The sequence below is a fragment of the Panthera tigris genome, chromosome E1 (genome assembly GCF_018350195.1).
Source record: "Panthera tigris isolate Pti1 chromosome E1, P.tigris_Pti1_mat1.1, whole genome shotgun sequence".
In the NCBI taxonomy this organism is placed as follows: Eukaryota; Metazoa; Chordata; class Mammalia; order Carnivora; family Felidae; genus Panthera; species Panthera tigris.
The window spans coordinates 33,898,456-33,923,431 of record NC_056673.1 but is presented as its reverse complement, the minus strand read 5'-3'; the positions used below and the strand labels follow the sequence as shown (position 1 = coordinate 33,923,431).

Genomic DNA, 24,976 nt, shown 5'->3' with positions numbered 1-24,976 from the left:
GATCATATGGTCAATTATACATTGATTCATTCAAAAGCATTCAATGAGCAGCTACTAAGTGAGGGAGAAGAGTACAAGTTGGGGTTGAACAGGGAGGCAGACCAGACCATGGAGAGCCTGGCAGGCCATGCTAAAGGGTCTGGACTCCACTCTAAGGGTGGTGGAGAATTGTGTTTATGACTATACTCTTAAGACCACAGGCAAAGCTTCTGTGCCTCATAATGGAAGTGAGGAGGCTGACTTGTCTCTGGTGACAAGTATTCTCAGCTTCCAAGCTGGTAGGTCATCTTTACTAAATGAGCAGAACTGCTGCAAGCAAACTTCCAAGTCGACAGCAAGTTGTCCTTGTCACTGGTTAGGCTGAGAGCAGCCTGTGGTGTAAAGGTCTCAAACCGAGTTCACACTTTGCAGCAACAAGGTGACCTGCAGGCGCATGCCAGGCTGCTGCTTGTTCACCCTTCATGCCTCGGCATGGCTGGCCAGCTGTGTTCTCAGACTCTGACGTAGACACCTTAGTTCGTCTTTCTCAGTGTGGTGCTCCATTATCAGGAGCCCCTCAGTGAACCCAGGAAAGAGCAGCCTTGTAGCAGAAGACGACACACACAGCATTTGGAGTGATAACACCACCACTCTAATTTCCCCTGCTTAAATACCTCAGTGGTTTCCCAATGCTTCCGAGACAAAGACCCAAATCTGAGCACAAGCCTTGTGTAGTCCCTGGCTTGTGCAATCACGTCTCCTTGTTCTATGTGCTCTGGCCAGAGTGACCTTTTAGTCTCCCTTACACACCATGCTTCCTTCTAGGACACCATTCCCTCACCTCTGTGCCTGCCTTTTATTTACAAACTCCTTTAGATCTGAGCTCGAGGGCCACCTCTTGAGAGAGACCCCCATAACCTGCCCTCATGGCATCCCGTGCCTTTCCTCTTTGAAACATATCACCGTTTTATTTCAATATATGGTGTGACTGATTAATGCTCATCACTTTCACTAGACTTTAAGCTTCATTCAGGCAAGGATGGTGTCTAATGGGTCCTGTGATGTCCCTTGTGTCCAGCACAGTACCTGGCACATATTAGCTGTAGCAAGGTAGAAACAATTGTAAAATGAGTGAATGAAGCCATGCAGGCTGGAGGTAATACAATCAAACGGGATGTCCGAGGGACAGGGAGAGCAAGGCACCTGGCTGAGCCGGTAAAGGGACAGCTTGGAATCCTAAAGGGTATCTCTAATGGGAACTCGCCACTGGGTACCCCTGGGCAAGGCAGGCTCTCATTATGAACAGGGATAATAATATTAACTACTTCACAGAACTGTGCTGAGGATTTTATAAGACAAAATACAGAAAGCATTTAGCCCAAGGCCTGGCATCTAGTAAGCGCTCAGTAATTAGCTCTTCAGAATTACTAAACAAGCAATTGATAATAGAGCCCTCAGCTCCTGCAGAAACAGGGGTGAGGTGTGTGCAGCCGCCTCTTCTGGGTCCTGACTTTGAGTCTGTTCACTCAGGAAGCTTGAGCAAGATGTTGCCTGTTCAGAACCTGGATCATTTTCCGATTTATCTTGTTCCGTTCAGACACCCCGTGTTCTGGAGCACCCCGTGTTCCAGGCACTGGATATGAGATGAGGGCTTTTAAAGAGAAACATATTCCCAGTAGCTCATACTATAATTGAGAGGTTGGCAGTCTTTCTGTAGCGTGAGATAGTAAATATATCCAGCTACGTGGGTTACATGGTCTCTGACACAACTCCTCAAGCCTGCTTTTGTATGAAAGCAGCCACGGACAAAATATAAAAGAATGGGTTCCAGCAAAACTCTCTGGGTTCCAGCAAAACTCTATTTTTATAAAAATGGGTGGCAGGTCGTAGCCTGCCAATCCTGCTAGCTTAAATTTGAGAGATGAATACAAAACTTCATGGGCATACGTTACCTGGTAAGTGTTCTATAAAGATAGGAAGAAAATACATGCTGAAGGAATATCAATATTAACCTCTCCTTTCTTTTTAGATGATATTGATTACCACTGTCACATTTCTATAGCCCTTTAAACATTGCAAGGACAGATTCAATTCAGGAGAGTCTGATTCGTTACAGTCAAGACACAAATTCCACCCAGCCTATACTAGACCCCAGGCATCCAGAGATGAATGGCGAATATTCGATTCCCTCAAGGAGCTCACCCACTGTACCCCATTTGTTCCCCAAATAGGCAAAAGATGAAACAAAGGCACAGAGAGGTTAGACAACTCTTCCAAGGTCACACAGCCAAGCGACTCTGGTCCACTTTGCTTTTGAGTGTACAAACATTTTCTTTCCACAAGAAAGGAAAGCTGAAAGGAAAGGTGTTTTGTATTTGAGAGCAGATCACATTTCAATATCGGTTGCTTGGAACAACAATTATAAGCTAGAACTTATTTATAGAGAGTCATTAACAAGTTTGTCTTTATGTGGAAGAGCACACGGTCTGCAGTGGAGAAGGCAGTTTGATATTTACCAACTGCCACATTCTCACCCTAAGGTTTGGCAATTATCACTGTCTGCCTGGTGACTGATCATTTCCTCCATTTTAAGACACAGAATGCAATTATGGCTAAAAATAAAAAGAAGTGCCTATAATTTCATTGACTAAAGACCCCCAAATATGGCCCAGTGATCACAGCAACCTATAATACGTGAGTGAACTATGGTATTTTCTCCCAAAAGATAACACAACTTGGATTAAAAAAAATTTTTTTAATGTTTATTTATTTCTGAGAGAGACAGAGTGTGAGTGGGGGAGGGGTAGAGACACACACACACACACACACACACACACACACACAGAATCCGAAGCAGGCTCCAGGCTCTGAGCTGTCTGCACAGAGCCCAATGCGGGGCTCGAACCCACGAACTGTGAGATCATGACCTGAGCCAAAGTCGGACGCTCAACTGACTGAGCCACCCAGGTGCCTCTACACAACTTGGATTATTTGGTGTTTTGCACTGAGATGAACGATGGTTGACACAAGTGTTGAGTGCTATGTTTGGGTGCAGGAGGGTGCTGGAAAGGCAGCCCTTTGAATCCAGCCAAATGCCTCTTCTGTCCAAATAACCTCGGGCTAGTTGTCTATTCCCTTTGTGCCGTAGTTTCTTCATGTGTAATATGGGAATGCACCTAAGGATCGTCATGAGAATAAAATACAAAATGCACTACACTGTCTTTCAGGAACTAGGCAGGGTATAGTCAAACATGCAAAATAAACAAGGTGACGCATACAAAGTATCACACATATGAAAGGCAGTTATTCAATGTCCCTCGTTTTTCCTTCTGTGATGCAAAGACTGGACATACTTTCCTTCTCACTGGTTTCTGGACTTGAAATCTGTTGTCACAAAACAAATGGCATGCCAACAGTCTTCTAGAGAGTTCTCTCTTCTGAAGAGACATATTTCCTGCACCTTTACCAAGAACCAGTAAGCGAGGCTATTCCCTGATGCTTTTCTCCACCCCCTGCCACCATGAAGCATTCTGAAATAGCCGTTTCTAGAAGCCAAACCTTCTTCCCACGATCCTTTTTTTTTCAAAGCATCTGTATCCCTTCCAATGCTTATGAAAAGAAGCTGCAGAAAGTCAGAGCAGGATGCTCTCCGGGAATAAGGTCTGGATCATCCTGGAACTATTAGCCAGTGGTTGCTACCTGCCAGGATGGAAAGTGATGCTTGCAGGTGTGTTCTGAACCTTGGCTGATTTTAATTAATGCTCTCACCACTGGCACCCTACTACTTCCTGCCTGTGCTCCCATGACCTCCAATGCATCCCAGAGAAGGACATGGATGAGGATCATCCACTGGTTCTGGAGTTAAATGTCTTGGGTTCAAGTTCTGGGTTATTTAGTCTCTTTGAGCCTCAATTTCTTCACGTGAGAAAATGTGATTCCAACATAACCTCGCAAAGAGTCAGGATGATTAAATGAGCTAAAGCATGTAAATGAGCTAAAGCAGGGCTTAGATACTGTGCCTGGCACAAAGCAAGTACTCATTAAATGGGAGTTTTGGTTATTACTATTAGACATGTCTGGCTGCTGGGGCTCAGATAAAGGGAAAAGAGGCCCAGAAGGATGAAGTGACCTGTTATATTCCATAGATAAAAGTGGAGCCAGGTCGTGAACACTTGGAGACTATATTTCTTGAGGTCGAGGTTGGTCTATTATTCATTTTTGCACCTTACTTTATCTTATTGTCATCTGATGCCAAGAACCTTCTGACAGTCTTTTCTTTCTGTAGTTTGTATGATGAAAATGGTAGATGTCCTCGCCATGTTGTCTCAAACTATCTATGCATTGACTCTCTTAGCCTCAATGTCATACTGTGGAAGAGCTTGTCCCCTGGGTGAAAACCCATGTTCCAGTATCTTCAGGTCATTTTTGTTCAATGTTTATTGAATAAGGAACTCCAGAGCCCACATAAATAGTATTAATGAAGGCTCATTTTGTTCTAATTATTGCAGGGATATCATGTTATATAGTTCCTTTGATTAAGACAAGAATCATTTTTCTACTTCTATTACCCAGAGAATAGCCTTGGTCAAATGGGTTTATAAGCATGTTCCATGAGACATTTAAAGGGCAATAGGCCAGTGTCTCTTATAATCATATTTTCAAGAAGACTAAACGAATATTAGCCAGTGAAAAACAACATTATGTTAAAAATTATTTTTATTATTATTTTACTTTACATTTTTATTTTATGTATTTTGTTTTATTTTTTTATTATGATCAAGTAGGTTTTGTATCAGGAATCAAGAGTAGGTCAATATTGGAAAAAAAACCTTCCGACGTAATTTGGTCGAATGAAGTGGGGGAAAAAAGAACCATGAACATTTCAGGAAGGATTTACCTACATTTAAGTCACATCTATACCAACTTAGTACCTATCTTAGTGGAATCATTTTTCATCTTGGCCCAAGAACATGGCTTTAACAGTTGACTCTTCTGACTTAACCAATGTGACGCTGGTTCTTCCATCTCTTAGACACCGTAGAAACTGGTAAATTACTCCTGTTTTATTGTTATGCTTAAAATGACTTCAGTTTTGAACTTAAAAAAGAAGAGTCCAGTGCTTCAACCTGATGGCCAGCATGTCTCTGTCTGGGGTCTGACCTCTGGGCTTGAAGAAGGAAAAGCCTCCAAATGATCGTGTCTGTCTGAGGTCTGATCTCTGGGCTTGAAGAAGGAACAGCCTCCCAATGATCATGTGATGACTTGAGCATGTCCATGGGAGGCTGAGTCAGGCTCTGAAAGCTTCCTTCTCCATTGCTTTGGGGCCACTACCCACAGTGCAACGTGAATGACGTTCCAGGGGACCATGGTGTAAGGTTTCTGTCCTTTTGTAGCTGTTTGTAAGTGTTTATGCACTCACTAGTTTAGATATAATTAAACAGTAGAGACACATGATCCGTCAAATATCCACGGGCAATGACCATTATTAGGTGCCCTGCAGCAGGTGCATGCCAAGGCCTTAACCAAAAAGACTTCTGAGCCCCACTTTGCAGTCGGTCCTGGGATGAGCCAACCTCAGATCAGTGAGAAAAAGAGGAGCAATCAGACTCTTCCTGTTAATTAGAGGCAGCTGTGTGGTGCTGGATTGCGTGAGGGCCTCGGAATCTCAAATTCTGGTGCTCAAGATCCAAGTTCTCTGTCTTACTGCTGTGTGACCTCAGGTAATCACCTAATATTTTTCTGTCTCCGTTTCCTGATCTGTGATGTGAGGCCAACCACTTGTGCCTTCTAGGCTTTTGGGGGAAGGATTTGAGAAGTTAACGAATTATACATCTGGCTGTATTTTCAGCGAGTGGCACAATGCCTGGCGTATTCTATGTGCTTAGATACTTGAAGGAAGCAATGCATGTATGGAAAATCCTTTATTGACAGTAATGCAATATATGCATAATGAAACATATACACATTTCCTTTTTATTCTGAACACTGGAGGACTCAATCTTTTCAGAAGTCTAACAAATGATTCCTACAGGTATCCTAGTGGGAATAGCTGGGGTGGGCAGGTTGGGGCTACCTGGATGATGTCTTTAGAAGAAAAAGAAGTCCTCTGAAGAATAGTGAGATAACAAAGGTTAAGTTAGGTGAATTATAGAGGCACAGAGCCCTATTGCTCCAGATTCTCAGACCAGAGCAAAGGAACCACCGGGCCAGACTCCAACTCTATAAGCAAGTAACTCTACCAAGACTTTGATGACACATTATTCAGTCACATCTGCTTTCTGCAGAGGCTGTAAACAAGCCATCATGGAGGAAGGAAGATGAAATCCTCACAGACCTCTTGCCAACCCCCCATGTTTAGTCAGTGTTAATTCAGAAGAGTCACTTTCGATGAGTGCTTTCCTGCCTGTCGTATTAAGGGAAATCGAAACACGACATCTCTTAGATAAGAGAGGAAAGTTTTCTCTCCTCTTGTAAATCAATCTGTGAAGCAGTTTGGAAACGACGTTCATAAAACTAGGCTTTATTTTGTACACGTTAATTGTGTAAAGTGTAATACTTCACTAGAAACGCACACTTTCAAAGCCATTAAATAGACATAAACACCATCCACAGTGGATTGACTCTAGGGACGAGGAGTAGAAAGAGCCCCAAGCTGGCAGTCAAGGGCACTGGGTTTCAAAGGACAGTTCTGCCACTCAGTAGTTGGGTGGGTCCTTGCTCCCATTTAGACCTCAGGGTCTTTATCTGGAAACACAAAGATTTCAAGGACAGGGTTTTGTGCTTTCTAAAAAAAAAAAAGCACATTGGTGGGAGGTGTGGGCTGTTGCCTCCTGAGTTTTTGTCAAAGTCAATTAAGTCCCATAAAATTGAAATCAAATATTTATTTGAAATACTTAAATGAAAGGTTATATGGAATATTTAAATGAAAGTTGCAGTAGACAGTATGTTTAGGCCTGCAGTTGCAAATGGAATGATGATAGGGGGCCATGAAGGTTGACAAAACCAGGGGGATGATAGGGACCAAGATCAAAGAACACCTGTGTGCAAGTCAGGAACAGTTTCTGGGCCTCCTGGCTGCCAGTCTGTGACCTCTGGTTTGATAGTGTTTAGGCCAAACAAAATCAAACCCAAGCAAAACAAAATATCACAAACCTGAGAACTGAATTCCATGTCTTCTCTTATTTATTCTTTCAATTACCATTTATTTGTGCCCCCTGTGCACCAGGCACTGTACTGGGCATGAGGTGATAAAAAGAAGGAAGCTGTCAGATGCAGAAGGAAGCACATGTACAAATGCCCTGTGGCACCAGGGAAGCATGTATAAGAAGAAACAGCTGGAGCCCAGGTTAGGGGGATGAAGGTAAAATGAGCTAGGAGAAAAATATAGGGACCACACCCATGCCCAGTCTTGGAGATCCTGTTAAGAATTTTGCCTTTATTCCAAGAAAAATGGAAAGTCACCAGAAGTTTTAAGACAACAGAAGGGGTATGTGAAGGGATGGGGAATGGTGATAACATCAGATTTGCTTTTTGCACAGATCACTCAACCAAAAACTATACAGAGAAGTCTGTAAGCACAGGGGACTCTTCACCAGGGCGCATTTCCTCACTATCATGTCAGACTCTGTAAGCCAGGCTTCTCTGTAAGCCAGGCTTTCCAGATCCTGGAATCTGATCACCGCAACTCAACAGCATATCTCATGTCATGGTGCCAGACAAGTTAAAAGTCATTTGAATATGTGCTTACATTTTTACTCATAAATGGCACTGAAAATTATTTAGTGATTTTTTTCCCTTTAAACATATAGAATTAAAAGAATAACATATCAACCCAGATCACAGGGCACAGGACACCCTCAGACAAGCTTCTGAAACACCAGGAAAAGTATTCAGGAAGATTATAAAAGATGAGTAATGACTACAAAACAACTTTTGGCAAACACAGAAAAGTATTAGCTTGTTCCAAGAAAAAAGAGAAGGTCAGCCAATCACTGAAAAAGAAATAGAAAAAAAAAACACACAAAAAAAAAACCACCAAGAAAGAGCTAATACTTAAATGAAAAAGTACAAAAACAATAATTCAGGAACTAATTTGAATGATGCAAGGATGGCCATGTTGGTTTCAGACTCTTTATGCAACTCACAATGAAACCAAATGCCAGAGGATAATGGGATCTGCTCTGGGGGTTCTCACACACCACACAGGAGGGAGGAAGCCACAGAGATATGGCATGTTGAAGAAGAAGGAAGAAATTACGGGTGCTGAGGGCTTTACTGGCTAGGTTGATACAGTCTTAGAATCCAGCCCTCTCTCTGCTACCCAGGCGGTGTTCTATAGGCAGGGAGCTGTGCACAGTTGGCTCTGGTCAAGTCTTCAATGTGTGTGACTATCCCATACATTACAAGGCCTTTACAACCTTAGGGCCCCTCCCACTAATTGCTTGTAGTACCTCCCAATCGTAGTGACAATCCCAAATGCCTCCTGCACTTTTCTGAACAACCCCTCTGGTGCAAACAACTGGAGTGTGGCGGTGGGTGTGGATTGGTGGTACTGCTCTGATTGAGGGTCATGGCTGGGAAAGTCAGTTTCCTTATCTGTCAAGTGGAGCTTATGATGGGGTTCTCATGCTACATGTATGTGCAGTGTCTCAGGGGTGAAGCAAAAATGAGCTTGGGTTGCAATACCCTTCCTGCTACAGCCCTGTGTGGTCTGACTCTCACTCAGAGCCAATGCTTTGCAGGATGCACCTAGTTCCTTCCTCTCCTCTTGGATCTTGTTTTATAGAAGGGTTCTGTTGTGGAGAGGTGGGTTGGTGCTGACAGTGGAGAAAAGGTGGCAGAGGAAGGGAAGCTGAATTAACCCTCGCTGTACGACAGGGGAGCCCAGATGGTGCTCTTGTCCTAGTCTCCCAAAATACACTCTTGGAGGGGAGCAGAGACAGCATTTTGCTGACAGCAATTGGGAAGAGGCATGTGGGCAGTTTATATTAAGGCTTTAATATCCATTCTAAGGGTTTCTGTGTGCATGTGAGAGCATCTTGGCTTTACTTGCAAACTACTCGGCCTAACATCCCAGGGAGAGACCACATTTCATTCTTTCCCTACTATCCTGTAAGCCAGGCCCAACCATTCAGTGAAGGGTTTGGCCTCAAATCATGGCTCCATCCTGGATGGGAAAAAGTAGTTACCAGCAGAACCAGGTCAGTGGGAGGGGAAGGTTTGATTCTCTTGCACAGTTGGTGTCTGGGACATTCCCAAGGGGGAGTGGAGACAGTGCAGTTCACATCCCCAGAGAGGTAGCACCCACTCTGTACCAGGAATGGTGTCAGAGTGGAGATTCCAAGATGGAAACTGAGTCTTGGTCTCAAGCAGTTCCCAGTCCACAGAGAGAGAAAACCAGCTCATACCTGGAGAGCTTTGTAATTTATCATGGATCTTCATATCCATTTCCTTACTGGACTCACATAATAGCCCTGCTGGAATTAGACCAAGAAGCCTTGAAAATACTTTCAAACAAGAGAGACTGAGGACTCAAAGACACTCAACTGGAAAGTGGTAGATCTTAGACTTGAATCCACGTCTCTTATTTTCCAAACACAGTCTATTTCCCATCCCTAGAATTTTGTTCAAGCTGCTTCTTTCATCTTGTGTAGATTCTCTAATTCTCTCCACCTATCCCTGCCTGGGATGATTATCAATTTAGAAAAGAATTAAAGGAGCTATCATACACAGAGAGTTTTCTACAGGCCAACAGGGTCTAGAATGCCCCATAGACATCATCTCATTCAAATCCTGTAACAGATATAGTGGCAGGAACTGTTGTTCCCACTTAACAGATGTGGAAACTGAGGTCAGAGAGGCGGGATGACTTTCTTGACTTCTCCCAGATGGTAAAAGGTGGAGTTATAGGTCAAGCTGTTCCTGGCCTGGGTGCCACAGGAACAGCTTCTGCTTCCGTAGAATTAGCACGGCTCCTCTGCCTGCTTAGGGCCTCTGGGACACAAACTCATGGGTGCACCTGGGGGAGTCACCTCCTGTCATTGGGCCCTGGTGAGGGGTTGGATGATTTCTGAGCTCCATTCCAGCTCTGCCTTTCTCCAGTTCTCTCTGTAGTGTCTACACCACCCCCAGATTTCTTTGTTTCACATCCACAATGAGTAGCTGCAACAACTATAACATTAGTGACCGTTATTGAGCCCTTAGTGTGAACCAGGACTGTGCTAGCCAGTCATGTGCATTATCTCTTTTAATCCTCACAAAACCCTTCCGCACGAGGACCTCACCATTACCTCCAGTTTACAGATATGGTGTAGAGATGTTAAGTAATGTGGATGGGTCACATTAATGGATGGAACAAGGGCTGGTGCCCAATGGCAAAGCCAACATGTGGACTCCTGAGCTCTATAGCCTCCAAATGCATGGAAATGCTTTGGGACTCAGATGGTCAAGCAGACCTGAGGAACAGTCTCAAGAAATGAATCCCTGTGGAATGGAGGCCTCATGCACTGGAGGGTTTTGTCTAGTGTCAGTTGCAGAGAAAAAGGCATGGAGGCTCGTTCTCTCTCTCTCTCTCTCTCTCTCTCTCTCTCTCTCTCTCTCTCTCTCTCTCTCCTTCCTCAGCTCCAGCTGCCCGGCATCCTGTCCTCTAAGGTTGGAGGGAGCTGGCCCAGTGTGTTGGTCACCTGTGAGTCTCAGGTTGTCTCTCCAGGTAGGAGCCACCCCAGATATACTGCTAACCCTTCCCCTGTGAGTTCCAGGCAGGGGCCAGCCTCTTGGCTTTTCCCAGTTGTTAGAGCTGTCTTGTCCTTCCCCGCTCCGACCTCCCTGCCCTCTACTGCCAAATCCCCATGTTTTTGTCCTTCTCTTGCCTACTTCTCTACAACATACAACTTATCGTTAAAGGGTTTTCTTTCTCTCTGTGCACATGCCTCATAATTTCATAATGTCTGGCCTTTGCTCAAGCTGTTTGTCTCCATCTGGAATGGCCACTCTTTTTAAAGCTGCCATTTCTGCCAATTGAAAGCCCCTCCTAATGCCAATGGAAAGCCATCTCCTCCATGCTGGCTTTCTGGATTTTTCCTCTGGATTTGCTGTATTCATTCTTTTGAAATCTCATAGTACTAAAATGTGTATTTTCCTGTGCTTTAAATAATAACTTTTTGTGTCCTTGTAGGAATTCCCCCTTAGCCTCTGAGTAGTAGAAAGAGTTGGAAATCTGACCCAAGTCCTGGCACTAAGTCTGTGACTTAAGGCCAGGGACTGTAACCTCTCTGAACTTGAGTTTCTTCATCTTTTAGATGGGGATAATACTACTTATTTTCCAATCATTATATAAGTGAATGCATGTAAAACACTTAGCACATGCCAGACTGGCAATAGGCACTCACGGATTCTAATTTACCTTCTATCTCACTTTCCTTATTGCCTCCTCCTCCAAATATACATATACTCTCACAACACACATACACACACCCCACCCCCACCACTACCACGCCAGGAAGATGGCTCACTGCCAGCAAACATGGGACCACCGCATGTAAGAGCTGTTAGACTCATTAGTGGTCCATTGTTTGGGTCATTGTTTTGCATATGAGTAAGGAACACCTGAGCTGGGGGTCCTTGCTCTCAGTTGCCCTTAGGTAGTATGGCTATACAGCTAACATTTATTGGTATCCTACAATATGCCAGGCATGTGCTTGGTGTTTTACAAGCCTTATCTTATTCGATCCTCCTGATAAATCCCCTAGGAGTTCAGGTAATAACATTTTCATCATCCCTATTTTATACAAGGGGGGAAACCCAAGCCTAAAGAAGTCAAGTTGCTTGGTCAATATCTCATTTTGCTAATAAATTGAAGAGTTAGAATCTGAACCCCAGAGCCCAATTCTAGAGGCTGGCTCTTAACCAGAAGCTTAAAACAAAAGTGGACCCTGGATACCCTGCATTCTTCCCAGAATCCTCTCCAGTGCATCAGGAGAGGATTCAGAAAAAGCTCATTTCCCAATTCTTCTGCCAAGGCTATTTCCCCAGCTCTGCCCAGTGGAGCTGCATTGAACAGAAATGAGTTCCACCAGCCAGACCCCTTGCCCTCCCAGTCTCCTCCCTCAATAGCTAGCATGAGCTGCCCAAGGGCCGGCTGCTTTCTGGTGGGGGGATTCCTGAGAGCTTTGCAGAGGAGGAGGACTGCCCTTAGGCCTGCCAGAGTCAGAGACTCTTAACTCTGTCTTGGGCTGACACAGACCACACACCTCTCTTGCTGGTCATTCTGAGCTGAGCAGGCTTGTGGCCTTAAGACCTGTTGAATTGCGTGGGTGCCAGAAAGGGCCATTCTTTGCTTTCTGGGACCTTGCATACAGAGCTGGGTAGAGCAGGGATAAGCAAACACGGCTTCCCAGTCCCTGCTCTGGAAGCTCTCGTGTTCGTTTTCTTTCTTTGGCATTTGGCAAGCAGGACCCCTGAAGACTGGATGGCTGAGATCCAAAGCTAACTCAAGGCAATCCCACACAGCTGCCGCAACTGGTTGTGGCGAATCACGGCGTATCAGCAAGGGAGACAACAAGCACTTGCAAGGAATTTTATACTCCAAATCTCAAGCTGTCTCAAGCCACACTCGGGGTCCTGCCACAGAACCTCCTTTTGGATCTGCCCCCTCCTGCACCTGCTCTAACAACGCCGCCATCTACCCAGCACCGTGCTTATGAACTTGGGCACCTAGGAAAACTCTGCTGTCTTCCTTACTCCAGGGAGCCAATTAGTCACTGCGTCCCATGGATTTCCGTGATCTTTCTAATAGTTCTTGCAACTGTCCTCATCCCTATTTCTAGTGCCGCTGCTACAGTTCAGGGTCTCGCCTAATCTTACCTGGAATGTTTCACAACCTCCTAAGTGGCCTTGCACAATCTAGTCTTTGCACAGCAGTCATTGTGATGGCTCTAAGGGCAGACACTTCACTCCCCTGCTTAGGGAACCCTTTTGTGGCACCTCACTCTCCTTAGGGAAACGTCCAAGCCCTTTTGCATGGGCTGAGAGGCACTTCATAACCTCCAGATTTCACTTTCCTGTCCAACCACACATGCCAGTCACCCCAAGTCACTGCAGCTTCCTGGACAGACCCAACTGCTTGCACATCTGTATCTCTGACTAATGCCTTTCCCTCCACTCAACGTGCCCTTCACCCCTGTGTTCATCTGGCAGACTCTTACTCAGCCTTCACAACCCTGCTCAGGCTTCACCTTCCAGGTACAAAGGCTCTCATATGCCTCTGTGCCACCTTCGTACCTACAGCATACCTCTAGTAAGGCCTTTACTGCTCTGCGTTACAATGATTGTTCATAAGAACATCCCCCAGATTTTCTAGAAGGCGACTGCCCAGGATCTAGCACAATCCCCGTCAACATCATAGGCCCTAAATATACATACACTTTGTTGATATGGATGGTTTCCCCCAAATTGATCAAGCTGATTCCTCTCACCAAGCACAGCCACCATTGGGAAGAAAAACTGTCCTCTTACTTAGGAAAAAGGATTACTTGACATGTCTTAAAACTGTAAAGCCCTTGAACAAGCACTTTATCCTTCTTTTTGCAGTTACTTTTTCTTTGTTACTGTGTGGCTGCAGCCTGGATAAGTTGCCTGAGTTTTATTCATTCTCCAAACTCTGATCATTATCTTGGGGGGGGGGCGGCGGGGGGGGGGGGTGAAACAACAAACAATATATTGTAGCTTTTTTTCTTTCCCAGAGACATATATAGAGCAGCCTCTGAAGAAGTATTAATATTGAGGAAGATGCTATTATCTGCATTTTATTAATTAATCCATACATCTACCTGTCATTCTTTCTTTTCTATGGCCTTCCTCACAGCAGTGGTGCACACTTCTGCCGTTGGTAAATTGGCACGATAAATCTGGTGGGACCACCTCCATTTCCAGCCGTTCACTTAACGTTTTATCACGCGGCTGTGGTCTCAGGATTGAAGTCAGTTAAAAAGATTAATACCATTTAATACCACCCAGAAGGAAGACGCCAGAAATCTGTTTAAAGTCTCGTTATTCATGTCTTCATTCCCTTTGTGTGTATATTGTGATAAGCATAGCCATCCTTTTTAGGCTGCTGCTAATAACTACTTAAAATGATTAAGGTAACTAGTTATTTCCTGTAAGAAAATTGCTCTGCTGTCATTAACACGGAATTAGAACGGCTCCCATTTTCATCTTCAGCACACAGTCTTTTGCCCCCCAGTTGCCTTAAATAAACAGAGAACCATCTCACGGAGACTGTGTGCTCCTTTGTAAGAGATGAGCTCTGACTAGGCAAGGTGGAGAGGAAGTGTAGCTTCGCAGAGGACACGGCTATGGAGGTGGCCGCTGGGAAGGACTACTGGCTGACACCCATGTTGTAAACACATCCCCCTGACCTGCCACGGGGTTTTCGGGAGTATGATTCATATAACTGGCAAAACTGCCATTATTCCTGTGTGGCCTGAGCAATGTGAATGGGATCCGGGACTCTAAAACCTCCCAGTTCTCTGGTCCAGTGGTTCTAAAGTTTTCTCTCTCTTGGACACCTGTGGACATTCACCTGTGATACACACTCCCCTGGGAATCCTCTGCCTTTGGAGAAAGACCCACAGAGATCTTGTCGGGACAGAAAGCACCATGGTCATTTGCAGCTGCCCTAAGTAGTAATGGTAAGTGAGTAATGGTTGGTTATTGGGGGTTTTGCCACAAATAAGTTTGACCAGTGCTACTTAAGGTGGAATCTACAAGCCTACATTCTACGTGTTTGTTTGAGGACTCATTTTCAGTTCTGGATGTATACCTTTGAGTGGAATTGCAAGGTCATACGGCAATTGTATGTTTAACCTTTTAAGGACTTGCCAAACTGTTTTCCTACATTTTTATTTTTATTTAAAACATTTTTTAATGTTTATTTTTGAGAGACAGAGAGAGAGCGAGAGCACAAGCAGGGGAGGGGCAGAGAGAGAGGGAGACACAGAACCCGAAGCAGGCTCCAGGCTCTGAGCTGTCAGCACAGAGCCTGACGTGGGGCTCAAACTCACAAACTGTGAGATCATGACCTGAGCTGAAGTCGGACGCCTAACTGACTGAGCCACCCAGGTGCCCCTGTTTTCCTACATTTTTAAATAGCACATGCCCGTCCAGGCATTGAGTAAGAATTCATAAGACAGCACACTTGCACAACAGGAGACCCTCCTCCAGAGGGGCTGGTGGATTCCAAGCAGTCTTTATGTATCTGTCGCATTGTCCTTCTCACTCTCTTGTTAGCTCTTGCTGTCTCTCTCTCTCCCACCTTAACCATCTGCCATGAGTGGCTGCATCCAGCATCAATATCACCTAGGAGCTTGTTGGAAATGCAGAACCTGGGGCCCCATCCAGACCTACTGCGTCAGCATCCCTGGGGGCGAGGACCAGGAATCTGTGTTTAAGAAGCCGTCCAGGTGATTGTGATGATTTCTCAGGTGTGAGAAGCTCTGAGACAGACCTGGGCACAGACTTCCGGCCACCCTTCCAGCAGCAAAGTGAGGGAGATGCCACATTAGGGACAGCACTGAGTCTGCTCTAATTGATATAAAACCAATCATTTGCAACACTCTCCACTTTGAGTAGACTGTGTGTACCCCACTTCATTTATAATAATAATACCAGACCATTCTGGGCAGTCCTGCATGAAAAGCCACTGACAGTATGCGAGTGTCTGTCAACTGGTCCCTGCAGAAATAATCCTGGATCTTCTTAGTAATCCCAGAGGCTGTGCCCTTCCTCAGCACCAGGCCAACCTGTGAGTGTGATGACTGGTCTGCAGTGGAGTCAAATGCCCCACAGAGGGTTAGCCCTCTGTGGCTTCCTGACAGCCAATGTCAGTGTTGATGTGTGATATCTGGTGCTTGTATTAGGCCTTTCCCATCTCTGCTGGTCAAGAAATGGTTATGTTAGTAGACTGTTGAGACCATCTATTTTGTTGTCAGACCAGGATTCCAACCTGCCACTTGAACTTGAACATGTTTCTTAATTCTTCAGGTAGTCAATACCCTGCCTGCAAAATGGGTTCATAATATCTATTGCATGGACTAGGTGTCCAGTAAATGGTGGTTATTATTGTTATTGATTCTTGCTGATGATATGTGTGGGAGCTCTCCATGGTGCTTCTGTCCTCCCTTCTTCTCTCCTTTTAATAATAAAAAAAGAAGTACATGGAAAGAGGCAGACGGTTAAGGTAAAGTAGAGCAAGAGAGATGCAACCATCATAGAACACTAAAAGCTTCTTAAAGTACTGCAACCCTCTGGTCTCCTCCTATCTCTGGATGTTTTTTCGTTCAAGTGCACTCTCCTGTGCGCTCTTAAACCCAGTGCCTGGTACAGGGTTAAATGCTCAATGTAAACATACAGAAAAACAGTTTGGCCATTCCTCAAAATGTTAAACATACAAATATCATATAGCTCAGCAATTCCACTCCCAGGTATACATCCGAAAGAACTGAAAGCAGGCATCCAAACAAAAACTTCTGCCTGTATATTTGTAGCCACACTATTCACAACAGACCAGAGGTGGAAACAATCCGAATGTCCATCGATGGATAAATGAATAAACAAATTATGGTCAACCCATACCATGGAGTATTGGTCAGTCATGAAAAGGAATAAAACCCCCACACATGCTACAACAGAGGTGAACCTCAAAAACATCATTCTGAGTGAAAGAAGCCAGACACCAAGGAGTATACATGGTACAATTCCATTTATGTGCAATATCCAGAAAAGGGAAACCTATAGACAGAAAGCAGGTTGGTAGTAGCCAGGGGCTGGGGGTGGGGGGAAAGCCTGGGGAATGACTATTTAACAGGTATGGGTTTTTTGGGGGGGGGGGTTAAGAAAGTGTTTTGGAATTAGATAAAGGTGGTGGTTGCATGACTTTGTTAATGTACTAAAAGCCATAGAATTGTCCACCTTAAAATAGTTAATGTCATGTTACTGAAATTTAAAAATAAATAAATAAACATATATGTCTAGATGTTTAAAGAGCAATAAAAAAATGAAAGGTTGAGCCTGAATGATTGATTTAGGTATTCTTAAAAGCACAGCCATTGAAAAAGATCTTCTGTTTCTGTTGCTTCTTGCTAGAACTAAAAATCCATCTGTCCACGTGGGGAACTCTGGTGAGGGATGTATGGCTCTCTGGCAAGTGTACGTGGTCATAAATTTGGCTTTGCTGGTGTCGGGGATTTCAGGTAAGAATCAGGAACTGCGAAAGTTGTTAACAACTCAGCTGTTTCCAAGACAGGTGAGCATCTAAGACAGGGCCCTGGGCAAGGTTTGAGTGCAGTCAGGAGAAACATGTGAAAGAAATGGATGTAGGCAAGCCCTCCTGAGAGACGGATTCAGGGGCATAAAATTGGCACTTCTTCTCTATTAAGCAATTTAGGATGATCTGAAGTCTTCTCCAAGTTCCTGTCTCTCTCTTTATCTTAATTAGCAAAGCAAAGTCTTAGGTACAGTAAGCTCTCTCCTTCCCTAACGGATTAGCCGGAAAATAGGAAACTAAGATTTTGGAAGAGTCTAATAACCAGGGAGTGAGGGAAAGAGGGAAGGGCAGCTTACAGACTAAGAGCTATGTACTGGTTGGTGAACAACACTTTCCCAACATTAATTCCCATATTAATTCCTTCACTCTCAAAAACAATTGCATTTCTTTTTTGTGTACTCGAAGGAAGCAAAGATATATGTGACATAGTCTCCCCCCTCAAGGAGTTTCCTATCTATCTATTGAGGGTTGAGGGGGAGACAAGAGCACCAGCAATTATTACACAAGCCAGGGTAGCACCTGTCACACTGTACTGCACACCCGAATCACTTGGGGATCTTGTTAAAATGCAGGTTTGATTTATTATGTCTGGAGCAGGGCCTGAGATTCTGGTCTGAGGACCCCATCTGGCACAGCAAGGAACCCATATGTTATAACAGGGTGATGATATAAAGCGGGGTTTGGCAAACTATGGCCTGTGGGCTACATGTGGCTTACTGGCCCATGAACTAAGGAAGGTTAGACATGTTTAAATGGAAAATAAAAGAAGAATGCTATTTCATGACATCTGAAAACTATATACAATTCAAATTTAGCGTCCACAAATAATGTTTTGTTGGAATGCAGATGCACCCATTTCTCTACACATTATCTATGACTGACTACTTTCTCACTACAAAGACAGAATTGAGTAATTGCAGCTGAAACCATATGGCCCACAAAACCTAAAATATTCACTCTCTGGCCTTTTATGGGAAGTCTGTCTACCCCTGGCATAAAATAAGAAGGGATTTCATGTCAGAGGAAGAGACTAATTCCTGCTGGATTAGTCATGGGTAGAGTTCAAGGAGGAGGGGCATCTGAATGCCTTGACTGTGGGTGGAATCTGAATGGCAGCCTTTTGGGAAGAAAGAAATCCACTAGGTACAAAGTCGTGGACATGGGATACGTAGGAGATGTGACAGCAGATCTCAGTGTTAAAACCATGAACAAGGCCCTGAACAAATCAGGCCACTGTCAGGGTTGTCAATGTGGACTCATCCTGAAAGCTTCCCCCTGAATGTCAAAGAAAAATGGCCTGATACAAAGAAACCTGTTCCCAGCTCCAGGACGATGGAACCAGCTGGGCAAGTGTCTGGTGAACTACGTGTGTGTGTGTGCGTGAGTAACAATGAAGCCTGGGCAGAACGTTAATTAAGTATGAGTGAGGATTTGGGACCCAGTGGTTCTCAAAGTTGGAGAATGACACTGTCCCCCAGGGAGTGTTTGGAAATGTGTCAAAGTGTTTTGGGTTATCACAATAGCTGGGGAACATCTACTGACATCTATCGTCCAGGGAAGCTAAACAGATTTTTAACGAGATGCAGAGGACAGTAGTTCTTTGCAACATCGAACTGGTTTCTCCTAAATGCTGAAAGCACCCCCATTAAACAAAGTCAGGCTGGGGACTCTTCTGTGGTGCATAATGGCCATGGGCTGAGGAATGAAAAGACGGAATAAAAGGAATAAAGGTCCAGCCCTGTTTGGACACTGGCGGATGGAAAGCAGGCAGGAGGGTGTGTCGATGTGAACTGATATGCTTGGCCATTAGACTGGAAATCTTCCATTTCTCCACCAGATTCCAGAACAGCCAGAATGCCAGGCTAATGTAAAAATTCCAAGAAAATCTATGTTGTGGGGATACTTAGGGTGCTTCTTTTCATGATCATTTACCCACCCTACTCTTTCGGCCTTAATCTGCATGGTGGCGAGATTGCTGGTTTTGGAATCAGGAGGATCTGGGTATGATTTCTGCTTTGTCTCTTCCTAGACATTGATCCTAGGCAAGTTATTTCCACTCAACCTTACTTTCTTGACCTGTAAAATGTGTATGGTGAAGGGTTTTTGTAAAAGTTGATTAACATACTCTTCGGGGCAGACTTTGCACAATACTGGGGCCCATAGCGATGCCCAGTAAATATGTTTCCTTCTCTCTTTGCTTCAATGAGCATACACTAATTTCTGCTGCTAACGGTGCTACCATTGGCCAGTTGGGGAACCAGTTTTAGCCAAGCATGGCATTGATAAATAGAAAGCCAATTTCTCACCCTTGGCACTACAGACATTTTGGGCTGGATAATTCTTTGTTGTAGGGGTTGTCCAGTAGCATCCCCCAGTCATGACAACACAAACTGTCTCCAGACATTGCAAAATGTTCTCAGGGAGGCAAAATTGCCCTTGGTTTAAGAACCACTGGTTTAAGATGGGAGAAAAGTAAGTAATGGCTGTTTTGGATGAAGGGAGAAATGTGGGATTGCTTTGTTTTGTTTTCCAAGCAAAAATTCTGACCATAAACCTCCAGACTCTATAGTCTATAAACACTACAACATAGCACATTTCCACTCAATGCCAGGGAATGCACTAGGTCCTGGGGACAGACAGAAACAAGGCATGGTCCCTGCTTTCCAGGCATGAACAACCTGTTCTGCAGAGTCCCATCTGAGGAAGAAGGTTCTTGAAACTCTGGCCACCAAGTAGCCATTCATTTTCTAGGCAGAGTCTGCCATTGGGTCTCTGGAAAACAAGTGAACTGATAAGATGGGAGGCTGGGTGGATTTATGCTGGTGTTAATTTTGAAAGCTGAACCAAGCAAGGCACAGGTTGAACCTGCTGGCAAAAGGAAAATTCCTTTGCCACCGGAGGGAGGCTGGATTTATCTCAGGGGATATGGTTTGGTGACAAGACTGATTATATGGGGTGTATTGTTTATATGAGTGTAATGTACTCAGGGCTCAAGGCAGAAGGTGGGTTTTATAAATCAGCAGATAAGTAAAATAAATGCATTGGGCTAGATACTCCTGCTCTTTGGATAAAGGTGAAAGGAGATGGTGAAATACACTTATTCACAGGAATTCAATAAACTTACTGGATTCTCCCTTAAATGATCAGTTACCACCACTACCCAAAGGCTCCCCTGCACCCCAAGGTCATATTCTCTATGAGAAAGTTCTAGAATGTTGGCATTGGATATAAGATCTTGTCTTCTTGACATCAATGATTGAAAAGTAAAGAAATAGACAGCCAGGACACTCCCTGATGAGGGTGGGGAGAAGAGAGGAAACCCATTGTTTATGAAGAGCTACTCTGTGCCAGATACTTGATATTTACACATACACCATCTCAGTTCATTCAAATAAAAATCTTGTGGAACGATAATTTCCCATCCTGTCTGCTTATAAGAACCACCAGGCATCCTTACTACAAATCCAGAGATGTGTATCCCCCCCTTAAACTTTCTGAATCTGACTCTCTGGGGAAACAGGGAAATCTGTATTTTTAGACAGCACCTTCTAATGATCAGGGTCTCCAATGATCAGGCTAGTTTGGGAAACACTGCAGTAAACTGTAATTTATCATCCCAAAGTTATCGACATGGAAACCGGGCTTTGCCTGACCCCTAATTCTAAAGACTTTTTGTGTCTCTGTGCTGCCTCCTTGGAAATGACAGGTCCAATTAAGACTCAGACAAGACGGGCTTAAAATTTGTCTCTGCTTTGCATATTAGCTCCTTAGAGCTTTGAGAGCCAGTGTAGTGAAGAGGACAAAGCCTGTGACAGGAATTTGAGGACCTGAGTTACAGCTCTGGAGTTTATTAGCTCTGTGACCTTGGGCGAGTTACTAAAGCTCTCCTGGTCAGTTTTTTCATCTGTAAAATGGTGATAAAAAATAATACTTGCTCTGACTACTTCCAGAATCACTGTACAGATCGAATGAGATAATAGATGTGAAAGAGTTTTGCAAATGGTAAAGCCGTCTGTGAGGTCTTACTATGATGGAGTCGATGCCCAATTATCCACATAACCGGTTCCTATTTTGTGCAAAGTCTTTGTAAAGGTCTGACCTTTCCTTCTCATCTCTGGATCACTCCCCGTTGTGTGGTCAATGTGAGGACAAGGAATTCACACTTACACTGACAGATTAAATTATGCATGAATAGCGCTCCCCGTCAAAGGCGGCTACTCAGTGTAGGCCACCCTCCAAGGGCATGTGTACATATGTTGTGAACTGATATGCCACAGCAAACGCGCCACTGGGTTCACTTAGATAATGGAATATTAACCAGGCCACCACCGTTTTAGCCGGGATAGCGGAGTGTTGCCTGCGTCATGTGAGGTCACCCTCTAGTGGCTGAGGCTGTCAGTGCACCTAGAGAGACCTAAACATGGCTCCACTCCCACCCACCCTACCCAGCCCTTTGCAGGGAGAAGACATGCCCCTTAAGATGTTCATGTTCCGATCCCTGGAACCCGTGGCTAGGTTACCTTACATAGAAAAAGAGACTTTGCAGATGTGATTAAGTGAAGGATCTTGAGATGAGCACATTATCCTGGATTATCCGGGTGAGCTCAATTTAACCACATGGGGTCTTGTAAGTTAAAGAGGAAAGGGGGAGAACAGAGGAGATGGGACGTGGGAAGCAGGGACTGGAGCCATCCAGCGTGAGAAAAGACTCAGCTGGCCATTGCTGGCTTTGAAGACAGACTCTTCCCCAGCGCCTCCAGAGGGAATGCAGCCTGACCAGCACCTTAATTTTACCCAGTGGAACCAATTTGGACTTCTGACCTCCAGAACTGTGAGACAAGAAATTACTGTTGTTTTGAGCCATGACGTTTGTGGGAATGTGTTAGAGCAGCCCCAGGAAACGAATGTACCTCCTCTCTCAGTGTTGAGCAGAGGGGTGCTTGAAAGCATGCCAGTGAAGCCTGGTCCCAAGCACCGTGGGGCACTGAGTACATGTCATTGTGTCCCCAAAGGCCCCATGGTGGGAGCTGGCATTGCCCAGGTTGAAAAGAACAGCTTATATGGATGGGACATCTGGCGGGGAAAAGAATATGTGGGATGGGACATCTGGGGGGGAAAGGAATATGTGAGAGCAGGCTTCCAAAATGCACAATTTAGGAAACACATTTAAAGCTCAATGGTCCTCATTAGCATTATCAGCTCACCACCGGACTGCAAGCTCTTATCCACACCTGCGTGTCCCCTACACATCAGGGCCCAGGGTAGGTGCGCTCTAAGTGTTTGTGAGGAAAATAAATGGGTTCTGTGATTAATTATTTCTCAGGCCTTCAAGAAGGATTTATGATGCCTTAAAATATTAACATGTGTAAGCTGAAAATAATAAACTAAAATCTCATTAAAAGGAGCATAGAGAGAGATGCCTGGGCACCTGGGGTGGGAGGTAGAGGGATGTAGGGGGATTGGGGTCCTGTGTCTGAATGCCACCTTTGGCCTTGAATTTCTGACTGCAAAAGTTAGATGGGCACCACTCACTTACACATCCCTTTGGGTCCCAGGCGGAGGTCCAAGGCGAATCCTTAGGACAGTGTCAAGAAAGACATGTTTACCAGACATGGCCCCGTGGAGACTCGCACACTGGAAATGCAAATGTATGTTTGATCTTCACAAACGTCCCTTACCATTAGGCAAGAGATGGCTGGAAAACACACCCAGCTTGATTAGAGATAGCCAGAGGCGCGCTGGTGTGAGCGGTTTATTAAATTATTGAGATGTCTGGAGGCTAAGGATGCCGGAGAGGATGACGTGAAGAGTCAGAGTCTGAAAATCACTGGAGATACTCTCGTGTCCACGGCAGGACAGGAGGGGAAGCTGTGGATGGGGGAGGAGTGGAGGGGGCACTAGGTGTCACTGTGTCTTTCAGGCGCAGAAAACAAACAAACCCAGGAGCGGTCCCTTGTGTCTCTTCCTGCCTCTGCGAAGCCACCAGGTACAGCTCCTCCGTGTTATTGATGCTAATGACCCACCTAATGGTCCTGCAAGAAGGATTTCAAATTTGCAAATGACAGCTTTTGCAGGCACCACAAATCATGGGGCCTTGCAATCAAATGCAAAGGGGCCCGGATCACTGAAGGACTTGGGATAATGGGTGATAAAATGCAGTTTAATGTGGACAAATGTGGAATAATATGTCTTGGAACAAACAATCAGAAGGGGGAACAGCTGGTAAATGAATTGCTTTGTATTACACTGACCAGGGAATAGAAATGGTCCTCAGCAGCAGCCAAAGTTGACAGAGGGATAGGCTGGAGAGAATGTACAAGAAGCCCAGAAAAGTCAGAGGGAGGAGAATGGACAGCTTAACACCTGCCTTTCAGGTACTGATGCCTGAGTTAAGTGTTGGCGGCTGCCTCTTGGGCTTCTACTCACCCTCCCAATGTTGGGGTTTGGGGGTGCCCCCAGGCTTGGACCTTGGCCTTCTCTTCTCCAGTCCACTGTCTCTCCAGAGAATCTCAATCAGTCCCTTGACTTAAGTATCATCTATACCCTGAAGACACCCAAAATTTAAATCTTCAATTGACCTCTCCCCAGAACCCCAGCTCAGCGGATCTCAAAGGTTCCTACATATTAGAATCATCTGGAGAATTGTTGTAAAAAATCCCAATATCCAGGCCACACCCTAGACCAAGTAGTCAGAATCTGAACTCTACAAGTGATTCCCACATGTAGCCAAGTTTGAGAACCACCACTCTAGGCTTCTGTACCCAACTGCCTACCGATTTCTCTGACTGGACGTATACAAGTTAACATGGACAACAAACTTGATTATTACCCCCACGTCACACCTAGTCCTCATCCACCGATTGCTCAAGTCCCAAATCTAAGCTTTATTCTATTTTCCTCTCTTTCTTTCAGTACCTATACCTAATCCACCAGCAAATTCTTCAGCACCAATGTGAAAACATCCAGTGCCATCCTGTCAACGTCTAAACTGCAACATTGCGACCCTTTGCTTACATTTGACTTCTCTCCAATCCATTCTCCCTCTGGTACCCAAGGCGACCTTAAAACTAAAAACAGACCATGTCATACCTTGCTTAAAAGACTCTGATGGCTTCCATCCTGTGTAGAATAAAATCCAAGCTAATTACTCGGACTTCTGAAGCCCTATTCTGTGAAACCAATGGGGTACTGAGTAAATGACAGCGTGTGACTTCCCAGGCTACATAATAAAACATCACAACCTCCTCCTATGTTCTCTTGGATCACTTGCTCTCGGAAAAGGCGGCTACAATGTCACGAAGACACACAAGCAGCCCCATGGAGAAGAATGTGTGGTGAGGACCTGAGGCCTCCAGCCACCAGCCAGTGCTGACTCCCAAGCCACATGAGTGCGCCATCTTGGAAATGGATCCCCCACCCCAGTCAAGCCCTCAGATGACTGAAATCCCAGCTGACATCTGTCTGCAACTTCTTGTGAGATTTCTAGCAGAACCACCCAGAACCCTGACCCATGGAAACTGGGCTATATAATAAATGTTTACTGTTTCAAAGCCACTAAGTTTTGGGATAATTTGTTATGGAGCAATGGATAACTGATATGTTGATTCATAAAAAAATCCAAGAATCTGGACACCTCTGCATTGCTCTAAACTATTCTGAACCATGGTTTGTACTGCT

At 44.8% G+C, this 24,976-nt stretch overlaps 1 protein-coding gene and 1 long non-coding RNA gene across 2 annotated transcripts in view; one reads left to right on the top strand and one right to left on the bottom strand.

Annotated features, from left to right (window-relative positions):
- CA10 (carbonic anhydrase 10) overlaps nt 1–24,976 on the bottom strand; it is a 495,011-nt gene that overhangs the window by 34,162 nt on the left and 435,873 nt on the right. The window lies entirely within an intron of this gene.
- On the top strand, nt 14,553–23,257 carry LOC122233504. Its single transcript, XR_006211054.1, has 3 exons — nt 14,553–14,666; nt 17,119–17,225; nt 23,220–23,257. It is a non-coding gene; the product is annotated as an uncharacterized LOC122233504 (long non-coding RNA).